The sequence below is a fragment of the Podarcis cretensis genome (genome assembly GCF_951804945.1).
Source record: "Podarcis cretensis genome assembly, chromosome: 13".
In the NCBI taxonomy this organism is placed as follows: Eukaryota; Metazoa; Chordata; class Lepidosauria; order Squamata; family Lacertidae; genus Podarcis; species Podarcis cretensis.
Window position 1 is genome coordinate 47,563,948 of NC_137182.1, and position 15,836 is coordinate 47,579,783.

General features: G+C 45.9%; 2 long non-coding RNA genes across 2 annotated transcripts; both read left to right on the forward strand.

Annotated features, from left to right (window-relative positions):
• The first annotated feature begins 4,300 nt into the window (after positions 1-4,300).
• Positions 4,301-8,617, forward strand: LOC307202068. Its single transcript, XR_013832798.1, has 2 exons — positions 4,301-4,858; positions 8,313-8,617. It is a non-coding gene; the product is annotated as an uncharacterized lncRNA (long non-coding RNA).
• A 2,269-nt stretch (positions 8,618-10,886) lies between these two features.
• On the forward strand, positions 10,887-13,903 carry LOC307202066. Its single transcript, XR_013832796.1, has 2 exons — positions 10,887-11,191; positions 13,483-13,903. It is a non-coding gene; the product is annotated as an uncharacterized lncRNA (long non-coding RNA).
• The last annotated feature ends 1,933 nt before the right edge of the window (positions 13,904-15,836 follow it).

Here is a 15,836-nt window from a genome sequence, read left to right on the forward strand (position 1 = left end):
AATCTTGGATCTCTTCACAGGTATACACATCCCTGACATATAACGCCACTCCTCCTCCTTTCTTGTCTGGTCTGTTTCTCTGAAATAGATTGTATCCCTCCATTATTACATTCCAATCGTGGGACTTATCCCACCAGGTTTCAGTGATGCCTATTATGTCATATTTAGTTTGCTGTACCAAGAGCTCAAGCTCATCTTGTTTATTTCCCATGCTTTGCGCATTAGTGTACAGACATTGAAGTCCATTAATCATTCCCCCGTGTCTCTTATTTAAGGATTTTTTCCTCCCACCACTAGGTCTGCATGCTGTTTGCTCCATTTGGTCAATGACATTTGGATGTTCATCTTCATCAATTGATAGACTCCTACCTTCAGGAGCACTGTCTCCCTCCCCCACATTAGTCAGTTTAAAGCCCTCCTGATGAGGTTTCTGAGATTTTTGACAAAAACATTCTTCCCAACCGTTGTGAGGTGCAGCCCATCGCTTGCCAGAAGTCCATCTTCAAGAAACTGCAGTGTGTGATCTAAGAATCCAAACCATTCCTGTTTACACCATTTGCGAAGCCAGCTGTCCACGTCGACTATTTTTCCCTCTCTCCCTGGGCCACGTCGTTCAACTGGGAGGACAGATGAGATGACAATTTGTGCATTTAATTGCTTCAATTTCCTGCCCAGAGCCTCATAGTCTCTTTTTATCTTCTGGAGGCTATTGCTTGCAGTGTCATTGGTTCCCACATGAACCAAGAGGAAGGGGTATTTGTCAGTGGGTTTTATGATTCCTTGCAGTTGTTCAGTTACATCTTGGATCTTAGCCCCAGGGAGACAGCACACTTCCCAAGACATCTTGTCAGGCCCACAGATCACTGCTTCTGTTCCCCTCAGTAGGGAATCCCCTATCACCACTACACGCCTCCTCTTAGGTTTGGTCGGGGTTCTTCCGTGAGCTGTCTGTTCCAAGGTCACCTGCACATTCCCTGAGGACTGACTTTGCTGCTCGTCTTCATATACCTGATCGACTGTAATGAGGGAGAGATCCTCAAATGGAGTCTGCTCTTCGTCTTCCATGCTAGGGGAGAGGACCTCAAAGCGATTGTGTATTTCTAAACAATCAGAGCGAACCCTGGGCCTCCTACTTCTTTGAGTTACGTTTCTCCATATATCTGGCTCCTGTGTTGGTGAACTAGCCTCCTTCTCAGGGGAGTCCCCTGTCTCCTCCTTGGTGGAGACGGTGTGCTCTGTTGCTTCCAAGAAGAGCTCCAGCTCTCTAATTCTTTGGAGCGTGGCTACACGTTCCTCCAGTTGCTGGACTTTGTCTTTTAAGAGGGCAATCAACATGCAATTGCTGCAGATAAAGCTGCCTGCAACCTTTGGCAAGATGGCAAACATTGCGCAGGAACCACAGGCGACTGCAGCTGTTCCCTCCCCCTCCATCTTGAGAACGTGTCGTTGGGGGTGGCTACAGTGGTCCTCCATCATAAAAAGCGTGAAGAGAGGACAAATAACTCCCCCCCAAAAAACCTAGGTCTCCCCCAACAAACGTTTGAGACTAGCTCCCCTAAATCTAAAAGATGGATCAAACTGTGTGCGCCGCTAGGCGCGCGCCGCTGCCCTGCAAGCTCTGATAAGCTCCTCCCACAGCTAATCACCTGCCTCAACAGAAACCCTGCCCCCTCTGACCTTTGCACAGGGAGAGCAGCTAATCAGCCACAAAGAAACACACAAAGAAAACCCTTTTTGCTCCTTCTTCAGCTGCTGCCCTGCCCTGAGAATGTACACTCCATATTTCGAGCCACGGGTTTCAAACTGTAGGAAACTAGCTTTAAAAATGTCCAGTTATCCTCAAGGGGGGGGGGGGTTGCTAAATCTGGTTTTGTTGTGACTTAGGATGCCAGAAATGAAGGAGGCCAAGGCCTGTGGCATGGAGGCACATGAGGCAACCCATTTGCTGAAGCTAAGCAGGTCTAGGCCTGGTCAGTGTTTGGATGGGAGACCTCCTGCCCCCATGCACATCACTCAAGAGTTGCATGATGAAGGAAAGATGAGGTGTGAGTGAAAAATAAGTAAAACAAAGAAGTCTCTGTGCACTGTTACCCTAAGTAGTAGTTTCACTTCTCTTTCACTGCCAGCCCCTTCCAGCTCCTCTCCTTGCATAATCCCTGACCATTGGCCATGCTAACTGGTGATGATGGGAGTTGCAGTCCCAACTATATGAGGACCTTATGTTGGTCTGGAGGGATGGAAGAATAGAGAGCACAAGAGAAACTATGCCACAGTGTTATGGTGAGGATAGAACCTGGGTGGCAAAGGGGGTAATGTGCTGAGCAGCATGGAAGAAGGACTGTGTAGAAATAAAATAAATTTAAAAAGGAGGAATCTTCCCTATTCGGTCTGCCGTTCTCCCTTGGAAGAGGAAGTTTCATTCAAAGGTACAAACTGGGATCCCAAGGCCCAGGTTTTATCTAGAGGGAAGAAGCGAATTTGGGCATTGATCACCTGCAGCATATTTCAGGGGTGCTATTCCTAGTGATATCTAATGTCACTCCCTTCTTATCATCCGAAGCTGTGCAGTTGTGCTGGTAGGGCTGCTTGGGTGCGGACTGATCCTGGCCAGAGCTTCATGACTCCTGCTCTAGAGGCATCCTCCTCCTCCCTCTTCAGGCAGGCGACAAAATTGCCATCAGGTTGTTGCTGCTGCTGCTGCTTTCACCTTTTATTCTTCCCATTCCAGATCCTCTGCTGCCATCCAGCGGCCATCTTGTGGACACACAACTTTCGTTTCTTCCACGTTTCCTCTGGAGTGACAATAACATTTAGCCTTGTTTGGTTGTGCGTTTATATTCCTCCACAGACTTCAAGGGGTATACCTGGTTCTCCCCCTCATTTTGTCATCACAATACAGTGGTACCTCGGGTTAAGAACTTAATTCGTTCTGGAGGTCCGTTCTTAACCTGAAACTGTTCTTAACCTGAAGCACCACTTTAGCTAATGGGGCCTCCCACTGTTGCCGCGCCGCCAGTGTGTGATTTCTGTTCTCATCCTGAAGCAAAGTTCTTAACCCGAGGTACTATTTCTGAGTTAGTGCCGGCGTCAGTAACCTGAAGCGTCTCTAACCTGAAGCGTCTGTAACCCGAGGTACCACAGTAACCCTGTAGGTTAGGCAGTGATAGAGTGACTGGCTCAAGGTGAGCTTCATGGCTGAGTGAGGATTTGAACTCAGAACTCCGAGGCCCGAGCACTCTTAGCCACTAAAGTAGCCACTGCAGCCTTTCTTTGAGGCAATGAAGGATAGAGGAAGGCTTTTTCACACTTACTTCTCCATAACTGTTCTTTTGCATATCCAGGGCCAGGGAATTTCTTTAAATTAGACATCCTACCCCTGCCCCCCTCATTGTCTCTTTTTTCTCTTGGACCCTTTTAGGTTCAAGGACAAAATGGCAAAACATTTAAGTTTATGTTCCTGCAACAATTATGACCTTGATGCTTAAAGGACCAAAACAAAAAAACCACATAAACAAGAAAATGAACTTGAAGATGACCTAAAAATCATTCAAAGCCCCACCTCAAAATTAACTTAATTCATATTACTTTCACCCAGCCATTATGGTCACTATTGTCTGGCATAGCTTGGAGATTTTTGAGTTAATGCATTTAAATTTGTTAAACCAAACCAGTTCATTCCAACCACTAGATCTATCGGTCTGCAGAATATTGACCGAAGAGCAAACAATCAGTTCTGTTGCGGATCCTCCCCCCCCCCCCATGTTCTTTTGGAAATCCTGTTTTTTGGGGTAAGGGATAGATATTAGGGCTGTGCACCAAATTTGGCTGAATCCTAACCCCTGATCAGAATAAAGCTGATCCAGAGGGATCTGCACTTCAGCTGATTTGGGTGGTGATAAAAAAAAAAGGTAAAGGAAAAGGACCACTGGACAGTTAAGACCAGTCAAAGGCGACTATTGGGTTGTGGCGCTCATCTCGCTTTCAGGCCGAGGGAGCTGGTGTTTGTCCACGGACAGCTTTCTGGGTCATGTGGCCAGCAGGACTAAACCGCTTCTGGCGCAATGGGACACCGTAATGGAAACCAGAGCACACGAAAACGCCGTTTACCTTCTTGCCGCAGTGGTACCTTTTTATCTACTTGCATTGGCGTGCTTTCGAACTGCTAGGTTGGCAGGAGCTGGAACAGAGCAACAGGAGCTCACCCCCTCACAGGGATTTGAACCACCAACATTCTGACCAGCAAGCCCTAGAGGCTCAGTGGTTTAGACCACAGTGCCACTTGGGTGGAGATAGCCCCAGACTGCCCTAGGTTGGGTCGAGCCACCTGGAGGAATCTGGGCCCTGCCACAAGGTGAGGCAGCAGTCAGGAAGGAGAGGCAGGCTGCCCCAGCAGGATTAAACCCTCCTGCTCACAGTGTGGTTGAGAGGACGGGAACAGAACTCAGTGTCTCCTGGCTTCCCTTCCCAAATGTATCTTTAGTTCAAATTAAACATGAGCCCCATCCTTGAATTGTTATGGGGGCAGATCCAGATCAGGCATGATTTCCCTTGGGTTGTGGCCCTGTTCACAACCCTTACAGATATTGCAGAGATAGTGTGCATGGCTCCTCTGTGATTTCACCTTTGCATTGTGAGGTCAGGCGGGGTCTTGAAGCCACCAGAGCTGCACGGGAAGGGCTCCTTTCATTCCACATAGCAAAAGCCACGGCAGAGCCTCTGTCCCAACCAGCACCCTGGGGGGCTGATGGGGAGTGTTCCTTCCCAAGTTGGGCTCAGCCAGGCAACATCCAGCAGCCCAAGAAGACCAGAGAAACAGCTGGACCTGTTTGACTGTTGTTGGCCAAGGGTTTGTTGTGCTGTGAGTATGGGGGAAGTGAAGGAGGAAGACAGGGAAGGCAACGTGAGATTTGATGTTTTAACTAACATGCCATTGGAGGGACGCGGGTGGCGTTGTGGTCTAAACCACTGTGCCTCTAGGGCTTGCTGATCAGAAGGTTGGTTCGAATCCCGACAATGGAGTGAGCTCCTGTTGCTCTGTCCCAGCTCCTGCAAACCTAGCAGTTTGAAAGCACACCAGTGCAAGTAGATAAATAGGTACCACTGTGATGGGAAGGTAGACGACGTTTCCGTGCACTCTGGTTTCCATCACGATGTTCCGTTGCGCCAGAAGCGGTTTAGTCATGCTGGCCACTTGACCTGGAAAGCTGTCTGTGGACAAACGCCGGCTCCTTCGGCCTGAAAGCGAGATGAGCACTGCAACTCCATGGTCGCCATTGACTGGACTTAACCATCCAGAGGTTCTTTACCTTTTTACCTTTACCATTGGATGGGCATCTTCAGAAGATGCACTGCCACAAGCCACAGGGCATGGGTGGTTTTTCCTCACAGGAACCCAAGAAGCTGCCTTATGCTGACCACTGGTCTATCTAGCTCAGCCTTTCTCAAACTGTGGGTCCCCAGATGTTGTTGAACTACAGCTCCCATCACCCCTAGCTAGCAAGGCCAGAGCTCAGGGATGATAGGAGTTGTAGTCCTCCAACATCTGGGGACCCACAGGTTGAGAACCATTGATCCAGCTCATTGCTCTTCAACCTTGAGTCCCTGGATATTGCTGGACTGCAACTCTGATCCCCAGAAAGCTTAGCCAACGGTCGGGGATGATAGGAGTTGTATTCCAACAACTTATGGAGATCCAAGTTTGAAGATGGCTGATGTTGACTGGCAGGGTCACTTCTGAGTTTTCGACAAAGGTCTCTCCCAGCCCTGCTTGGAAATGTTGGGGATTGAACCTGGGACCTTTGACATGCGAGGCAGATGCTCTACCATTGAGCTATGGCCCCAACAGTAGCTTTCTATGTGAATATTATAATGCTCAGTCAATGTAAGATTAAACTTTGCTTGTTTGTGCAGCCAATCTCATTCAAGGAATTATTTCTACTCCCCAACCAATATCGATTCAGAGTTAATGCCTGTTATGGTGCCATCAGGCAAGGAATATCCAGAGTCAGGAATTACCCAATTTCCCCATCTATAAGATGATGCTTTTTGCTAAAAAATATGAGGCAAAAACTGAGTGTCGTTTTATACATGGATAGTGAAGGCAGAGGGGGACATGCGATTAATGGCAGCAGCAAGCAGGAGAATGGCAGCGGCAATTGGGCGGATGATTGGCAGCTGTGGCGAGGCAGGCAGACGATTGGCAGCTGCGGAAAGTGGGCGGGTGGGATGTTGGTGGCGGCGAGCGGGCAGACAGTTGGCGGCTGCGGCGAAGTGCGTGATCGGCAGAGGCTGTGGGAAGGGGTCAGCAGTGGCGGGCGGGCAGGTGAGCGATTGGCGGAAGTGACCTCTTCCACTCCCCCCACAAGCGAAAGAATTTCTTAATTTGGGGTTTAAAAAATAGGGGTCATCTTATACATGGAGGCATCTTATACACAGAAAAATACACTAACTCTTTATTATCAAAAGTACTTACTTTTGATAGGGGTGCTAACTCCAAGGGGGCTTGGGGGCACCCATACAAAAAATTCTGTGGGTGCCCAGCCTCTTGCCACCGACACCCCGCCGCATGCTGGCATGCTGGATTGGATTAGCAAGATAAGCACATGCTTAGGGCATCCTGGGAAGAGGGGCACCACAGAAATTTTCCACTGCTGGATTTTTAACATCAATAGTCACAAATTGCTCAGTGGAACCCGGCAACTGCATTGCAGGGAGTTAGACGAGATGACCCTGGGGGCATAGCTGTCAACATTTCCCTTTTTAAAAGGGAAATTCCCTTATTCCGAATAGGATTCCTCGCAAGAAAAGGGAAAAGTTGACAGCTATGCCTGGGGGGAATCTCCCAGTGCTACGGGTCTATTGTTCTGTGATGATTCTGTGCTGCCACGTCCATGTGAGGGGGTAAGACCGGCCTCCACCCCAGCCTGTCTTGCTATTTCAGGCCAAAGGACCCCGTTCCATTCCACTTTATTTATTTATTTTGATGATGACGTTGTTGTTGTTTGTTGTTTATTGCTATTTGCCTCCAAAGCAGCTCCAACTCCATGTTGTGTGCTGTGCTGGCTGGAGGGCGGGGTGGAGCAAATTGCTCAGTGGAGCTATTTGTTTTCTCATTTGAAATATACAGTGGAACCTCGGTTTTCGATCGTCTCAGAAGTCGAACGTTTCGGCTTTCGAACGCCGGAAATCTGGAAATAACTGCTTTGGTTTTTGAACATTTCGGAAGTCGAACGGTCTTCCGGGACGGATTACGTTTGAAAACCAAGGTTCCACTGCATTAAAACAGAAGAACTATGCAACGAGGCAGGCTGAATTATTTATCTTTACTAAGTATAGAAGCAGATGTGTTATGTAAGTTTTGTTTTGAAGATATGATACAATACGATAATCTTTATTGTCATTGTCCCATACAGAACAACGAAATTGAAAATCTACATCAGACATTCAGAAACCAACAAGCCTCCTATCCCAGCTATCCCAGCCTGGTTAGCCCCCTAAAAACTCTGATACCCCATAATTAAATACAACATACTCCCGTGGAAACCTTACACTGCGTTTAAAACCAAAATCGCATTTGAATAGAAACTGTTTCTCAGGTGGCTAGTCCTAGTCTTTATAACTCTGTACCCTGAAGATCAAGGGACGCAGGTGGTGCTGTGGGTTAAACCACAGAGCCTAGGACTTGCCGATCAGAAGGTCGGCGGTTCAAATCCCCATGACTGGGTGAGCTCCCATTGCTCGGTCCCAGCTCCTGCCAACCTAGCAGTTTGAAAGCACATCAAAGTACAAGTAGATAAATAGGTACCGCTCCGGCGGGAAGGTAAACGGCATTTCCGTGCGCTGCTCTGGTTTGCCAGAAGCGGCTTAGTCATGCTGGCCACATGACCTGGAAGCTGTACACCGGCTCCCTCGGCCAATAAAGCAAGATGAGCGCCGCAACTCCAGAGTCACCTACGACTGGACCTAATGGTCAGGGGTCCCTTTACCCTTTACCTTTTTTACCCTGAAGATCTGATCAAAGACTTTGAAATTAGACAACGTAGGGTGGAAAATTAAAATATGAATAAAGTAGACATATACAAAAAAACCCACCACATTATTTTCCATTCTACCATAGTTTTCATTTCATTTCAAAAAATAAAGTTATTTTACGGTTTATTACTGTTTATGTTTTGAATTAGATATATACGGGGGCACCAAAATCCTTCAAGTGCTTAAGGCCTCTAAAGGTCTTAATTTGCCCCTGGTAGCCCTGCCACAGATGGTAAGAAATGAAAGCTTAAACCTGTTGCGTAACCAACTCTGTGTTACAGGGGCAAGTCAGAGGCTGGAAGGAGAATTTCCGCTATCGGAACCTGCGACTTTCCAGTGCCACACTCCGTAGGCTGGAGACGGCTCTTTTGGAGCTGACGTCTCAGGATTTCAAGAATTCCTACGAATGGGAGAAGTTCCAGCTCTGGCTGCAGGAGGTGATGTACGCAGAGTGGTGGCTGGATCAAGCAGCCCGTGAGATCAAGCGCCGATGGAAAAACCTGACAATGTTCTGAGGAGCCATAGGGGGGGAATTTTGAAGGGGTAAATTGTGCGTTTTGCTGGACAATAAAGATCTGAGAGCTAAGTCTTCAGTCCAGGCCATTTTGATTACATTGTTGGTCGGTAAGAAGGGAGGTCCCCCGCCATACATTTTGTGGTGAGGTGTTTTCAAACCAAAGGTGGGGTCAAGGGTCGCAAACATTTTGAGGGGCCACATGCAGTAGTCAGAAAGGCCAGGAGCAAAATGGGGCAAACTTTGCACAGTAGACTAGTTTCTACACATACCCTGCCCTCCCTATGCTCCTTCCAGACAAGCAAGACCTATTTTCAGAGTTCAATAACGCATTCCAGCCAGGCCAAAAACACTCAAGAAGAGTGAGGGGTTTGAGTCCTGAGGGCCAACGGTCTAGTTTCTCTTGTACAGACTCTGGTAAACTCTAGGTTTACCCAAGTAGGACCAATTCAGTCAGCTAGCTCTGGGAATTATCTAATGCTTATTTCCCCTAAATTGATTTCTGAATTTTGAATTTTATTGTTATTCATGTTTTTATACTGTATTTTATGCTGCTTTGTTGTTAGCCACCCTGAGCCTGGTTTTTGAACTGGCAAGGGCGAGGTATAAATAAAAACTTGTTGTTAGTTTAGATTGTGGAAATGTGTTATACGTGGGGCTGCTTTTGAAGACAGTTTGGAAATGTCCCCTTGTAGCACCCTGCTTGTGGTTAACGTTTAGCTGGAATGAAATATTCAACGCAGCAATAGAGAAATTAAAATAATAATTTATTTGTCAGACAAATAAATATGAGGCACAGTGGTATATGGTTACCAAGCTCTGGCCTGCTCTCCTGCCATTCTGGCCAGCACTTATATTTCCTTAATCCAGCCCCCTTGCTCCTCCTGTGGCTGCCTCTGTCCAATCAGCCTGGTTGAAATTCCTATTGGTTGTTTGCTAGAACCAATCACAAAAGATACACCCATTTCCTTCTGTCCTTTTATGGGAAACAAAAAGCTATATATTCTTCTATCTATAAATGACAAATAAGTAGTAATATATCTTACATGTGTCTCAACAAGGAACCTTAATTACCAGCTCACCTCGCCCTATTGCCCTCCAAAACAGATGGTTAATCTTAAATTTTTATCTTAAACAGATGTCAAGGATCATCATTGAAAGATCTCCTTCCTTTGGAGGTCTCTAAACAAAAGCTTGACAACCATATGTGCTCTAATGATGTTTCCTGCTTGGCAGGGGGGGCTGGGCTGGTGGCTGATGGCCCCTGTGATCTCTTCCAACTATATGAAATAAGAATCTAGCATAAGGATTTAACATTTCTTAGCTTCTAATTCCTTTGCATATTACATTTAAGCTAATATATTTAATACATAACATAAATAACCTTTTAAAAGGAAAAGAAATCCTAAAAGGATCTCAGTTTAAGAAAGAAACAACTTTAGAAAAAGACTTCCCAAAATACTCTCTTCCTTTCTGCCAGCTAGATGCTTTTCCATTGCTCTTGACCTTTGAACCTTAGGAAAATATGGCTCAAGTTTAATGGGAGGCACATGGTTTTATTTTACTATTTACCCACTCTTAATTATGTTTATCTCTTTTTTTATCTTCTGTAATATGTAGGGTCAGTGTAACCTTGGCTGTCAGCCTGTAATTCCCTTTGACTTTGAGAATTGTTTTCTGCTATAAATCAGGGGGCCCCCTTGTCTAGGAGGAAAAACATTTTGCCAAGGTTCTTAGGCAGCTGCTCTTCTGCCTGGCATGAACATTTGAAAATCTTTAAGCTCATTTTAAGATACAGGCCCTGATCAAAATATAAGCCTGATAAAAATGCAGGCTTATGATTAGATGCCTCACCCTCAGACTTCCATGCCCTAAAAGCAAGGATAGGGAATGTCTGTCCCTGCTGACCTCTCTATTTGGTCTTTAGAATTCTCCCAAGGATGCATCTCTCATTGCCCCCAAGTGGAGTTTCCCCTGGCTAGATTGTGGCCTTGAACTTTGCTTGCCTGGATGAATTTCCAGTTGAGATCCCTGCATTGCAGGGAGTTGGGGCTAGGTGACGTTCCAACTCTATGGTTCTATGAGGACAAAGAGAGATGCATTGAAACCAGCCTCCTAAACCAGAGTAACATTTGCATAATCACCCCGCCCACTTTTGCCTCTGGCCCTGCCTGCCATTGGCGTGTGGCCCTTGGAGGGTCTCTCAGAAGAGAAGGCGGCCCTCAGGCAGTAAAAAGTTCCCCACTCCTTTTCATACAAAATAAAAATAAAAATAAGGATTGTGTTGGTCTGACAAGGGATGGATGGATGGATTCCTCTTCATGCAGACAGCCAAAATTGCACAGCTCCCGAAGAGGTTGGAGTCAAGGCCATAGGTCTCAATATCTCCTTGGCAGCAACCAGCTGAGGTCACAATGGCTCCATCCCCACCACAGCCCTCAGCCCCAGTGATGGTAGCCACATAGGGGAAAGCCGGAGAAAGGGGAGAAGGGCATCTCCCAGCAAGAGGGGGGTGAGCCCCCTGGAATGGGGAACTGGGCCTCCGGAAGGAAGCTGCAGGCAACAGGCGATGAAGAACCTAAGTCGGAGAAACCAGACAAGGGAAGTCAGGGGTTGATGAAGTTCTTTCGGAGAGGCCAATGGGCAGTAAGTATTGGGGTATGGAAGTGGCATTGCAGGGCCACTGGGTCTCAAGAGCCTTCTTTGTGTGTCTCCTCCTTGAGAGGTCTGGAGGGTAGAAACACGAGAACGGGGCCTTCTCTGCAGTGGCTCCCTGTCTGTGGGATTCTCTCCCTAGAGATGTTCGCCTTCATTATACACCTGTAGGCAACAGGTAAAAACGTATATTTTTAACCAGGCCTTTGTTTGATCTAATTGACATCCTATGCCCTATTTAAATGTGGTGGGTTTTCTTTTGGGGGGGGGGGCATGTTATTGAGTTGTTGTTTCTCTTTTGATTATATATTTTGTGGTTTTGTATTTTGATTTTGTTCTTTGAACCGCCCTGAGACCTCAAGGTTTAGGGCGGTATATAAATTCAATAATAATAATAATAATAATAATAATAATAATAATGATAAATAATAATAGCTTCTTAAGCCACATTCTCATCCTAGATCAAGCATGTCCAAATTTCGTTTCGGGGGCCCATCAGTCGGTTTAATCCAGCCCTTTTGGCAATTTATTTCCTGTGGTAAAATCTTAAAAAAAACCCTCAACAACTTCAATCCTTAAAAAAGCTCCCTCAGTCATGGGGGGGGGGCAAGGGGGCATGCTTGACTGATGCGCCTTGACACGCCTTTTTCTGTGTGCCCCTGCAGAGCATTTCCTTTCAGAAGAAGGGCGAGTGCTGAGAAAAACCCCTTAATTCTGATTTCATTTTATTCTTTGCTAGATTTACAAAAAGGGGGGAAAAAACCACACACACACCAGTAAATTAATTTTAGAAAGGGGCAAGAAATTTGTGATTGCGGGAGATGCACAGTCGAACTTTGGTCTTCCTCACAGAAGGTATGAAGCAACAATACTAATGGTGAATTTAGTATTTTGCATTTTTAAAAAGACCTTTAAATGAAGATCTTTAACAGAAAATGCATAAACATTAGAAGCATGAGAACATATCATTTACCGGTAATTTTTGAAGCACATTTGTCAGGAGGACCCAAGTCAAGATTTTTCTTTTTCTTTTCTCTTGCTGGAATTTGTCTGCTTTGAGTTAAACTGAATATCACTAGCAATTTATTGTTAAAGAGAAGGTCAAAGTGCATTTATTGGGCTATACTTTGCACACATTTACATGAAGGTGACTCCCATTCATGTTGATTATTTCAAGTTAAAAACACCACTTCCTTAACACCTGTTGCTTGCCTTAATGCTTGAAAAGTGTATGTGTGTGTAAAATGAAGTGGAATGGTTTCATTTCAAATTAGGCCAGACTCAATCTAGCATGTAGTTCATTCACCTTCCTTATAACAGCATAAGTGATTTTGTAACAAACTGAAATGATTCCATTCATACTCTGAAACAATTACAGACACTTTTCAATCAAGACCATGAAAAGAAGAGAAATCACTATGAAACAGTATATCTGAAGAAGGAGTGTCTCCACCACCTTGATTTGGCTTGGACACAAAGGTCCTCCTCTGAGGGTCTTCTGCTGGTTCCCTCACTGTGAGAAGTGAAGTTACAGGGAACCATGCAGAGGGCCTTCTTGGCAGTGGCACCCAACCTGTGGAACGCCCTCCCTTCAGATGTCAAGGAGTTAAGAACTATACAACTTTTAGAATGCACCTGAAGGCAGCCCTGTATCGGGAAGTTTTTAACGTTTGACATTTTATTATTTTATATATTTTGCTGGAAGCTGTCCAGAGTGGCTGGCAAAACCCAGATGGGTGGTGTATTTATTATTATTATTATTATTATTATTATTATTATTATTATTAACAACAAAGTCAAACCCATCCATGAATGTGGCCTAGCATTAGGCATGTCATACTTTCAAAACCTTTCTTGATATGACCATTGTGTATGCATGGATAAGTGTCATTATACAGTTTAGCCACTGGATGGCGCTGAACATGGCCCCCATTTGTCTATTTCCATTTAACCACCAGGATTTCCAAAGGGAAACAAGGATGTCAAATACAGTGGACCCTCCAGATATGAATTAAATTCGTTCCAGGGGTCCGTACTTAACCTGAAAAGTCCGTAATTGGAGGCGCCCCTTCTGCGCACGCGTGTGGTGCGATAGAGTGCTTCTGTGCATGCGCGCACGGTGAAACCCGGAAGTATACACTTCTGGGTTTGTCGCGTTCGCAACCCACAAGTCACGTATCCAGAGCGGTCCACTGTACCTTGCAATTTGCTATCGTTCTTGATTGTCTCTCCCCACACCGCCTAAGAAAGGGAGGCATTTCACCTCGAACTTTTTGTTCCAGCCCAAAGAAATATCGCTTGCCCCTAGTGAGATATTCTACCAAGACCTGGACCCCATTCGAAAGGAGATGCTGTCTTCCTGGGGACGTAGAGGTGCCCGTCTCCGCCGGGCAGCTCAGAGATCTTGTCCTCCACTGTCCTCTTTAACGTTGTGGGTGGCCGGAGATGGGGGCGAGCGCGAAGAGAACTACAGGTATCACCGTTTGATGGGGAACCTCGTCTCTTCCATGGTGGCAGAAGAAGACTTGCCTCCCCCCACGTGGTATGAGGTCCCAAGAGACGATGCTGTGGGTCCACCTCCCCCTCCTCCCCTCCGATACCTGGCTAATGGCATGATCATGGCAGAAGGGCATTCCTTGCCCCACCTCAACCTTGACCATGGCACCCAGAGGGGAGAATAAAATGAAACATCTGGTAGAAGCATCTCATGGTGTGCCTTTGTGTCTCCTTATTCCAACCCTGGCTATGTCAGTTGTGAACAACAGAAACACATGCAGTGGTTACAAACACCTTGGGTTACAAACACTTTGGGTTACAGACTCCGCTGACCCAGAAGTAGTACCTCGGGTTAATAATTTGACCTCAGGATGAGAACAGAAATCGTGCAACAGCAGCAGGAAGCCCCATTAGCTAAAGTGGTACCTCAGGTTAAGAACAGTTTCAGGTTAAGAACAGACCTCCGGAACGAATTAAGTTCTTAACCTGAGGGCCTTCTGGCAATTCCCTCATTGAGAGAAATGAGGTTACCCGGAACCAGGTAGAGGGCCTTCTTGGTGGTGGCGCCAGCCCCATGGAACACCCTCCCATCAGATGTCAAACAGATTAACAACAGACTTTTAGAAGACATTTGAATGCAGCCCTGCATTGGGAAGGTGTTAATGTTTGAGGTTTTACAATTTACTGGAAGTTGCCTAGAGTGGCTTGGGCAAACGGGTCAGATATGTGGCATCATCATCATCATCATCATCATCATCATCATCTAGGAAGGCTTATTTGTTAGCTAGTGGCCTTAGCTGCTCAGCTAAGTATCCATCATCAGCATCTTAAAATTGAGCCCCTTTTCCACCTCACCTGTTGATACGCCACTCATTCTAGGATGGAGGAAAATAGGCCAAACGTTAGAGTTGACCTTCATTCCATGGACACCCAACCCTGGGTAAACACAGTGGGGTGCACACAAATATATGCAATTGAATATACAGTGGTACCTCGGGTTAAGTACTTAATTCATTCCAGAGGTCTGTTCTTAACCTGAAACTGTTCTTAACCTGAAGCACTACTTTAGCTAATGGGGCCTCCTGCTGCCGCCATGCCGCCGGAGCATGATTTCTGTTCTTATCCTGAAGCAAAGTTCTTAACCCAAGGTAATATTTCTGGGTTAGCGGAGTCTGTAACCTGAAGCGTATGTAACACGAGGTACCACTGTATTTTGAATATATTTTTAATGAAAGTCAGGGCCAATGTGTTGAAGCAATACATGCCTAACTGCTGTGCATCACGGACAAGTCTACAAGCCCTCACTATATTAGGGGTGGCTTAGGACAGTGGATGCTTATTCTACTAGCAGTTTGTTGGCACATCAAGAAAGAAACATAAAAGAAATAGGATTATTTCATCAGTAGACAGTGGGAGGGGGAAGTAGGACCATGCTCTGGTGGGACTTTTAAAATCTGTGGAACCTCTTCTTTTTTCCTAAAATAAACTAAAGGAACTGGGGAAAAACAAAACACCTTTCTAATTAAGGAGAGGATCACCTGTCCAGGGATATTCTTTGACCCAGGGGATCCCTTGCTCTTAATTAGGTCTATGAGCTGCTAGCTCCCAGTCCTGTTTTTTTGTTTAAAAGAAGTTCACCACAAAGTTTAATTGGGCAATTTCTTAAGGGAATGAGGATCTTAGACCAAAGTTTTGTAGCTCATTACTAATTATATTCTCAGGTGCAAAATCCAGCATAGTTCAATGGAACTTACTACTCTAGTGATTCCAGAAAGGTGGTACATTTCAACCGTAGATAGCATCACATGTCAAGCGGAGATTCTGAGCTGAATTTGAACAACTTTGATTTCCTGGAGTCCAACACCATTTACCCCCATTTATAGTCTCAGTCCAGTATACCTGAAGGAGTGTCTCCACCCCCATCGTTCAACCTGGACACTGAGGTCCAGCTCTGAGGGCCTTCTGGCGGTTCCCTACCTGCGAGAAGTGAGGTTACAGGGGACCAGGCAGAGGGCCTTCTTGGTGGTGGTGCCCGCCCTGTGGAATACCCTCCCATCAGATGTCAAGGAAATAAACAACTATCTGACTTTTAGAAGACATCTGAAGGCAGCCCTGTTTAGGGAAGTTTTTAACGTTTGAT